Raw genomic sequence first — 11,145 nt, 5'->3', positions numbered from 1 at the left:
TGTGATGTTCGTGTAAATTTGTTGGATATCCAAGATCGACTTCGAGAATATAGCCATAATCTTCGTCGCCAGTGAGTTCTAAAATTGTTTCTTGCCACTCTTCTTTTGTATACGTTTTAGGATCCATCCACTTGATATCACTAAACGGCAGTTTTTGCATAAGACCATAACCATAAAGGTTGTTTGCATCGACATAAAGTAAATAGTTTTTCAGGTTTTGTCTTATCGAAATCTTTCAAATATTTGTTATTTGCTTTCACATATCGCTTAATACACTGAGAAATGCCTCCGCGAATACCTTTTTCGATCATCAAATACATATTATAATCACTAATTAATTGTAATTCTATCTTCGTTAATTTTAACATTGCGTCCCATGCGAGACTGGGAGCTGTTAGATAGTGTGCCGGATCGAGTTTATAGCAATTCAAACAAATATTCCTAAAATTTTCAAAGATATCAGCGAGCAATAGAACATCTTGAATGTTATAGAGATCAGAGTAATTTCCTAGATTTTTCTCTTTTAATTTGTTCCAAACATTTAAGTAGTGTTGAAAATCTTTCTCAGATATGCTCTCGTCTGTCAAAAGTGAATAGAAATCTTGAATTCTCAATTCTTCTGTGTAATCAAGTTTTTCAATACTGTCGATAAATTCATAGGGAAATATGCCTTTTCCAGATAGAATTTTAAAGATTTCTTCTTCGTCATTTGGCTGTCTTTCTATAATTTCATTCAGTCCATCCTGTATAAAATGATTTGTATGTTTGAAGTCCTCTTTCTTTAAATTTTTCGCTAATTTTTCAATAGACGAGGCCATGAATCTGAACGTGTCTACTAACGAAAACTTGATGTATTTTCTTGGCTTATCACCTTCGAATTCATATCCATATCCTGAATTTACTGAATAATTTATATATTTTTCTTCTGAGTTTGCGATCAAATCAACGTTTCCATATTTCTTAGCCATCTCTTTTATGTACAAATGAGTATCGTAATTTGACATATTATGACAGAAAACTGGGATGTTCTGGGGAAATTTCAAATTCAGATTACAACATGAATGAGCTGCGCCTCGAAACTTGCCGGTTAAATGACAATGATCTCTCACTTTATTATAACTCTTATCTTTCCAAATATCAGGAGTAAAACCATACTGAATTGACCCAACATCATAAGCAGACCATTCGCAAATATGACAAACGTTTGCATTTTGGTATGAAATTTCTTCTTCTTCAGTCAATTTCATAGGTTTTTTGTTCTTAGAATTATATTTTGTAGCTATGTATTTCGATAATTTATTGAGTTCTTCAAACAATTTTGCAGGAACATTTGGCAAATCTTCTTCATTTTTTGCTCGATAACATATCGGCTTGTACATACGATTGGTCACATTCGACACTAAATATAGAGTAAAACCATAAGGAATGTGCTTCTGAATCTTGGTTGTAGTCGATCTTTGTGGATTGTTCTTGCATGTCGGAATTTTTTCTAATATGCTCTCAAAATCCATATAAATAACGTAAGGATGAGAAAATTTCTTTTGATAATTAGTAAATGTTGTTGTTTGACCTGGAAACGGCATAATTGGCTTACAAACTTCATGTTGCTTGCAAATTTCTAAATGATCTGTTTAAATCTCCAGATTTGTAGAAATGGCTTAAACATCTTCTACACAAAAATTTTCTTTCTTTATGTTTAGACAACTGCGAAGAAACAAGCTTATTTAAATCGGTTATCAAAACATAATGAGATTTATCATCTTGTTTAACATACAATAAATCAATGTTTGTTTCAGCGTCATATTTTTCAGAAATTTGTAACGGAACGATGTTAATATTTTTCATCAAAACTGTAGACATTGATAGACATTGTTGGATACTTATACTTGGAATTGTAGCTTCGTTTTTCAAATATTTGTATATCTTTCAGAGACATTGGATACTCAAAACCTGAAAATATTTCGTCATTCACAAATTGTTCGTATTGCTTTACACGTTCACAGTCTCTTTCTGGTTTTTCAATAGCACATCTTATTGAGTAAATAAAGCAAAAATCATCTCTATTTTTTATATTTATACAAGCTTTTTTATCTTTGATATTCTTTGGTAAATCGATGTATGATCCTGCATTCATCATTTCGTGTTTGTTAAGGCTCAAAACTAGTTGTTTACAACTTTTAAATGTCCATCCGGAACCTTTATTTGGATTATTCGTTTGTTCTCGATGTGTTAATTTATTAAATTGCTTAGTAATAAAAGTCGTTTACGTCAAAGATTTCGTCTGCTTTGATAGTAAAATACATTAGACATGTTTGCGGTTCACCATTCACTAAAGTTCGTTCGTATTCACATTCCAAAGAGAGATAGCCCTTCATATTTTTAACATTTTCTTGAAATTTTCTCGATTAAACTTTTAATTTCTGACCGCATAATTGAAAGATATTTGTAAATTGACATGGAATTGTCGTTCAAGTTTGTTAAAATGTATTGCTTGAAAAGACCGTGTATTGAAGATAAAACTTCTACATCAATGATATTTTCGGATTTTACTTTAAGAGTTTTATCAATTTCTTCGATCATTTCAGACTTGGTTTTATCGTTAGTACCGATAGCCAACTTTTCAGCTATTGAATGAAGTTTTTCATCATTAAATAGGTCGAGATTTTTCTTTTCAACTTTGAAATTTCTCTTTAATTCACGTAATTTCTCAATATTAAACATGTTTTCGTGATCGGCAATTTTATTTTCTCTAGCCCATTGTCTTAAATAATTTAGTTCATTATCGTAAATTTGCTTGTTTTTTTTCGTGACTTTTAGAATTATAATGGCGATCATAGTTTTTTCTTAAAATTTCTTTTTTGCAGAACGGACATGATATTTTTTCGCGCTCCATTTAGATAGAAAAATTTATTTAACTAAATGGTGCTTGTAAACCAACGATTGCGCCTCTCACGGCGTGATATCACTACGGATATGACGCATGCGAAGCGATTATCGTATTAAAGTACAGTATGTTTTTAGTAAAAATGTTTTAAATTGATTAAATTTTATTAAGATAAATCCTTTATTCGTAGCAGATTTGACAACATTTTACAAAGCACAGCTTAAGAAAGTAGAAGCTCAGATTCGGTTAATTTTTCATTCCACAGAGTAGATAGTAATGTACCGATCGCTTTTGGAGACGAACGACTGTAGATTCGGTTAATTTTTCATTGAGATTTGCTGTGTTATTTCTCAGCTTCCTTTATGGTACATTGAACAGTATTTTACATTGCTTTTCGGTCGGCTCCGAAAGTGCGCCAGGAACCCCATATTACTATCTACTTATATATATATATATATATATATATATATATATATATATATATATATATATATATATATATATAAACTTGCTCCGAATCAGGTCCCATTTTTATACAAATTACTGTATCCTAAGCAGACATAGTGTGTTTGACCAAAACTGGCAGGGTTTAGTGTCTCATGTACTTCATGTCTACAAATTGTATGATATTTTATAGATGTTTGTTATTAATATTAAGGGGACCTCTAATCAAATACTTAAATTTATAAATCCGTATTAAGATTACACTGATACATTTATGCTGATTACACATTGAGATTGTAAAAAACCTACACAGTATAACCTCCATTTAACATATTTTAAAATTATTAAGATATTAGTCCAAAGCCGGTTTTGTTCTAGTGGTTGATATTGTATCGCCTGTATTAGTGTTGATCATTTCATCTTCATATATCACTTAAGTTTATATGCGGGAACCATATAGAATAAGAAGGTATAACAATGTAAGTATACTGGAGCGACTGTCGAGATAGTTACTTGGTTATGGTCGCTGTCGAAGTGGTTTTACTGAGAGTTTGGGAACTGTTCAATTCGTTATCAAGTTGTTATGTCACTTATGGTACGGTAATGAATGCCTGTAAAATAACAAGATTATTTATAAAATACTTGCTAGTACAAGAAATAAATGACAGATAGGAGGTAGAAACTTATAGTGCAACAATATTAGGAAAGTGTTAAGTTCAAAATAAGACAAGATTTATTTGTTATTACTTTGAAATTTCTATAACTAGTATACTAAGAGACTATATTAAGTTTTCATAGCTTTCCGAATATATGTTGTATCGATAATAGACCTATGAGGGTATATATAAATTTTTAAACTGGTAACAGAGAATAATATTGGTTAAACTTGAACTTTGTTTTTTAATTGAGTGTGTTTTTTTAAGAATAAAATATAATTGACAAAACGTTATACAAATATATAATTGAAAAATGTTTGAATTTTTTCAATTATTTGGATTTAGAAACGACTGTACAAATACAAATACAAATATCTTTATTGTTATCAAACAAAATAAATTGCATCAACAATCGTCATTACAAACATTTTCTAAAAGCTAAACATATTTTCTTATCTAATAAATCCTTAATATTATAAAAAGTATTTTTAAGGAGAAAAATGTTTTACATTTCTTTTGAATGTAATTGCATTACATTCTTGTTTCAGAGCGATCGGAAGGCTATTGAAGATTTTAATACAATTATAAATAGTGTGGTTTTTTAAAAACTTTGATTTGTGCGGTGGTATATTATAACTGTGCTTGTTCCTGGTTTTACTATTCGAAGATGGTAAAAATTCAGAGAAAATGTGCTGGTTCTTTTTCATGAAAATAAGTGATTCCAAAATGTAAATAGATGGAAAGGTGAGCAAATTAAAAGATCCAAAGTGAGCAGCACATGATTCTGTTCTGCCAATTCCTGCAATAATCCTCACAGCTCTTTTTTGCAGAATGAAAAGAGTCCTCGTATATGAGCTTTCAGATCCCCAAATCACAACTGCATATGAAAGGAAAGGATAGATGAGGGCATAATATGCTGAAAGAAGGATTTCAATACTGGAGAAGGTGGACAGACGTCTTAATACAAAAACTCCTGACGACAAACGTTTAGCGACATGTTCTATATGAGAGTGAAATTTTAAATTTGCATCAAGGTGAAGTCCTAAAAATGTTACGTTATCCTCCGCAGTAACGATACTTTCACCTATGTCAAGTTTTAAAGGAATTGTGTCTTTATAGCCAATATAAAAGTCAAGCAGTTTAGTCTTATTAGAATTGACACACAAAAGATTTTCTTGGAACCATTGCACAATGTTATTTGATTCAACATAAGAGTCAATTTCCAAATCTTGTCGTGCCCGATGTGATATGGCTAGTGAGGTGTCATCTGCGAAAAGACACAGATTACCCTTATGAACACTTGTTTTTAAGTCATTTATGTACAAAATGAACAGTAACGGGCCCAGGATGGAGCCCTGAGGGACTCCAGAGATTACAAACTTCTCATCTGAGTAAGAATATGTCATACAATCTTGATGTATGGAAGGTATCTTTACTATTTGCCTACGTCCAGTAAGGAAGGAGGAGAACCAGTTTTAGAGCAGAGCCCCGAATTCCAATTTTCTCAAGTTTTTCAAGAAGCAAACCATGATTTACCATGTCAAAGGCCTTTCGGAGGTCAAAGAAGACACCCGCAACAGATTTTCTTTGATCCAGCTCTTTTACAATGATGTTTATGAGAGTAAACATGGCATCAACTGTACATTTTCAACTGTGAAGGCCTTTTAAATAATACTCCCACCAATCTGTTTGAAATCATTCTCATTACTAACTCTATCACATACGACACAGTTTAAAGGCAGGCAGATAATTATGAAGTAGTATATTCAATTTGGTATAATCTAACGAGACCCTTAAAATAATATAAAATATACAATAACTAGTTGCTGTTCTAGAAATCGTTATTTGGACGCAGGGTAATTCTCATAACACACTAAGTAGAAACTGAGAGGGATAGATAATGCATGCTTACTACTACAAATAGGTGGTAGAAAGAATGCGATATCAGCTACCAGTATTTGGGATTTCATAAGTCAAACACGATGATGGCGAAAATATACTTTTGTGATTAACTTGCAGAAGTGCCAAGACGCGAATATCACATATCCCATTATTTTTAAATTTCATTCTACCATAGTTTTTAAGTATCAAGCGAAATTACCTTCTAAAAACTGCGTGCTAATTTGTTGGTTTTCTTTGGTTTCAGGTCATATTCACCATGCATATTATCATCTACAATCTGTGTAATTTTATCATCTTTTTACAATGAACATTAGAAACGTAAGGAAAGAGCAAAAATGTATCATTGGATCAAACTTTAAAATAAAGGCAATCATTACAGTCACTCCGATAAAAACATTTCTGATATGGGGGTTTATACTAAACAGCTGAATTAAAGAAGATTCCAATACAGATTTTAAATATTAAACCAAGTTCTGGGATCTTGAGTAAATATGGAGGGCAATAAGCATAAGAATGCTTCTACAAGACAAAGTGAGTAAGTTATACGAACAGGTAATACAACGTCTTTATGTAACGTCATGTGTGTATAATAAATATATTGGGAGTATTAAAATAGAAGTCTGTAATTGCATCCGGAAGTATAACGGTTTACATACATACTTTAAGAAGTAGTTCAGAATAACAGATATAGCAACCCTACTAATGTCTAATAAAGCTCACGATTATCCATCAATACATGTGTAATGTTCATGTCCAATATATACATAACGATTTCTTTAAAATTAAATTAGTGGGGTAATTTTAATAATTCTTGAGAACATTTAACATGATAAAACTCAAGATATCACACTTATGCAATGGGATATTCTTACTGCATTAGCTATGGTATATGAGTACTGTAACGTTTGTTAGACTCCAATTCGTTTTACATTTGTTATCTTAGTATTTCTTTCGAAATAAACTGTCAACTATCATATTATTACCCTTGATTCATTATATTCTTAAAACAATTGGAACAAAATATAACTTTCAATGTACCCATATAACCAATTTCTGTTGTATCTCTGCAAACGTATATAGTCAAGCGACACTAAAATACGGTTTGAAACACAATATATTAATTATTGAAACGATTCTCAAAGATTTAAAGTTTGGTGAATTTATTGACTCTCTATATAGTAATTTTGTAATGGGACTAATTAATAAAATACATCTGATGAACGATGACAAATGTCAGAAAACGTATCATCCTTTATTTTTCGTGATAATTTCCTAACATTTATTTTTTAGTTGTAATAAATTTGTATCTAGCGATTTATTAAAGTAGATATAGATACATTAGGGCGGTTACAAGCATTTCTTTGTCATAATATCTTGCAATTCTATACAAAACCTTTTCAATGTATATCACTGAAACGACCAAGAAACCAGCAGTAAGGAGGATAATCACCAGACTTTTCACACTACAGCCAGCACTAGAGGACAGTTGAGTGGTAAGTTGTCTTAGGGAGGTTTTCAAGACACTGCATTCAAATCCTTCATTATGTAAGGCATCCCTATTATTTTTTATGTAATCCAGACAAAATGCTGGTAAGTTATTGATTCTTTAGATGTTCAAATAAGGTTTGATTTGAGTCGTAGTAAAATTAGTGTAAAATGTTTAATGTATAAGTCCTTAAAAGTCTAGAAAAAAAAAATCTTATTTTGTATAAGACGTAATTTTTTTATTTTTTCCCCTATAGCTGTGGATATAATGCATTTTGCAAAGGTTACTACAAAATGAGGATAATATTAGGACTCATGCCAATTTTTTTTTGTTTTTTTTTTTAGTATAAGTTACTGGCATAATACTTCGGTTTGTTTTATCTAGTCGAAATAGTGTCCGTATATAAGACGTTTCCTTCCAATACATATTGAGGTGCTTCATTAGGCTTTCATTTTGGATTTTTCCCCTTAAAGTTGTAAAAAAAGTTTGGTCAGGGCCCAATAAGATACAATTTATCAAGTTCAGAAAACATTATATTTATCTTTCCGTGAGTAGTGGTAAACACTCGAATTAAAAATTAACATATATTCTAAACAGTGACGTCAAAATTAATTTTCTGTAACTTATTTATCTAATATTGACTTTTTTTACTGGTTATAAGTGACAAATTTAGTTCATGTATCGGTCATTGATTCTGCTGAAGGGTGAGCTCAAATCAACCAAAACGCTCCTGAACCTCAGGAAGTAGTTAGCCGCCTTTCTTTTGATACAAATCATTATTATTTACTATAAGATCTGGGACACACCACGATTTAATGGAAGCCAAGGGTGTGGTACATCGTATTATTCTGGTAGTTCCAAAGGTTGATTTATCCGACCAGACAAATAGAATTCATTCAAATCTAGGAACTAAACGTCTTGTATTGTGGATTACTTAATTTCAGAAAAAATAACAGTTCAGGCACAACGCTTTACAGAGCTTTGGTACTAATCCATTTTGCGCAGCCATCATTGTCTTAACTAGGGCATTGAGGATTAATGGCTCAAAGGTAAAAAATGAATGCTGTGTCAATGAAGGTTTTTAAATAATTATTAATAGTTTTTACGCAATTTTTATTAATAAGCACTAGTAGTTTTTTAATAATAAAAACAAAGAAAGCATTTGAACTGCAGTCAGTCCATAAGTTGCTACTATAACTGCTACCAAGTTTATAAGTAGCAAGATAATGCAGTGCTGGTGACGCTGTCATAGAGTACTGTAACATAGGGAATTGAAACTGCAGTCAGTCCATAAGTTGCTACCATAACTGCTACCAAGTTTATAAGTAGCAAGATAATGCAGTGCTGGTGACGCTGTCATAGAGTACTGTAACATAGGGAATTGAAACTGCAGTCAGTCCATAAGTTGCTACCATAACTGCTACCAAGTTTATAAGTAGCAAGATAATGCAGTGCTGGTGACGCTGTCATAGAGTACTGTAACATAGGGAATTGAATAAATTCTGCGGTAAAACTTAATTTAAAGTTAAGTTTAAGTTAATATTAAAATTAAATATCGAAGAATAAAAAATTATACTAATAATGATCTGTCGTAGTTATTATTTTTTGGAAAAGAATTTGCAGAACTCATATCTGGTTGTGTAAATAGTAATTATGTTTTCTAAAACGCATGCTGATTGTCAATTTTTATTTAATATTGATTACAACTCTAATAAAATGACGTGTACCAAGATAGGTATTGAAGTAAAAACTTACTCCTCCCTGGCTTGTTAACATCGTATTATTATTGCTTATAGTTTTTACAAAAGAGTCGAGTTGATCCACTTTGCCACTGGTATTGGAAACCAATCGTACTGCTTTGTAACAATAGAAATGTAAGAAATTTGGAAGCTACACAACTTGGTAGGAAGCTAAGAAATTTGGTAGTTTTGCTTTATGATTGTACGAAATAATATTGAATTAACAACTCAAATTCATATTCAAAAAATGTCTCTTTAATTTAAAAAATATGATATTCATAGGTATTGTAATAAATAATGTTGCCATCATATATTAATATTCGGAATCAAAATTAACTAATCAAGTTTTATTGAATAAAGTAAAACTGATTATTCTAAACACGTACTTCAGTAATTCAATACTAATTAGCTTAGTTTACATCGTATTTATTTGTTGTATATAAAATAAGGAAAATTCCCTTGCAAAATCACCAATGGTACCGTTTAAGTGCAGTTTAGGTAAATAACTGATTTTAAGTTGTAGAAAGATCAGCAGAGAGAACGGATACCTGTGGGACTCTTGCGTTTACCGGTAAAAGTAAGCTTAAAATATTGTTGAAGTTTACCCTTAGGAGCAGCCCGTTAAAAACTGATTCCCCGCATTCCCTCTTCGTTCTTATTTTATGATTAAAGGGTTATGTTCCACAGGACAGATATCAGTTTAAAAATGAACGGACATTGCTGTAGTGTTATTATTATCTTTACCTTTCACATACAACCTGCTGGACGTTTTACTAATATATTATTTAATTAACTTTGCGAAAATATTTGTTATGTTATGATTAAATTTTATATTAGAATTGGCTCATTTCAACAAACTTTGTAGTTGTTTATATATGACTGTTTGGGTACTTTTATTTATCTCAATACTATAATACTAAAATTGAGGTTTAATTAAACTATGTATGGTTTTTAATTCCTTGTTTATTGTTTGTAACAATACAATAACATAAATATAACCCAAAAACAAAACATAACCTAACTACGATTAGCAGAAACCGTTTCGACCCGTGTTTTTGTACGTAAATCTGGTAAAAAGATGGGGTTCAATGATGTTTCAGTTTTTCTGAAACTTAGCAAATTTGCCATTTGAATCGACCTGAAGCTTAATTTTCTTTTCTTACCGTTTGAACCGATAACGTTTTCAAATTTAAAATTTAATGGAAAATCTAAAAATGATGTAGTTTTCTCTCATATGTCTATACGTTGCTGAGAAATATCAGATTTACGTACAAAAACACGGGTTATTTAGTAAAAACTGACAATAATTCATTTCAGACCTAATTATTGGAGTTAGACTTTTCTATAACCGCCATTGTATCACATTTACATTGCGTTATAACCCAAAAAATTTTGTCACACCAAGAGCCACTCGCCCTGTATATATAAATTTCTTATGTCTCAATTATAAAATTAATTTCCTTCCATTTTTCCTCATCTTTATTAAATGCTTGCTTATTTGGGTTTCAATTTCGATAAAAAGTTTGAGTGGTTTAAGTTTCAAACAAGTACCTGATATATTATACTACAACTCATTGCATTTATTACAATTTTAAACAGTTACGTTTTGAAATATGCATTTTTACCATTTTCTTGTATACTTTACTTGCACAACAAACTTTTCTTTCATTGCTTTTTTATACCAGAAATGAACACCTTGTGTTGTTCCGACTAGTTAGATTTCTTCAGCTTTTAAAATGTTTTACAACAATAACTGCAATTGTCAAACGTTTTAAAGAATACAGGTATTATATAGCAAAATTTGAATTAAAGAAAATTTATCAATAAAAAACACGTAACGTATTAAATTGATACTATATTAACGATATAATATTATCATTGTTGATTATTTAATTAAAAAAAATAAAAAACCGAAACACACAGTTAGACTTAAAACAGTTGTATGATTTGAGAGAAAGCCGTGTTTTAGTGTTCTTACATTTCCTAGTTTGTGTTAAGTCATCTTTACTGGCAGCCAAACTAATTTAATGCAAA

Source organism: Homalodisca vitripennis, chromosome X (assembly GCF_021130785.1).
Source record: "Homalodisca vitripennis isolate AUS2020 chromosome X, UT_GWSS_2.1, whole genome shotgun sequence".
NCBI classification, from domain to species: Eukaryota; Metazoa; Arthropoda; class Insecta; order Hemiptera; family Cicadellidae; genus Homalodisca; species Homalodisca vitripennis.
Note: the sequence above shows the minus strand (reverse complement) of the source record.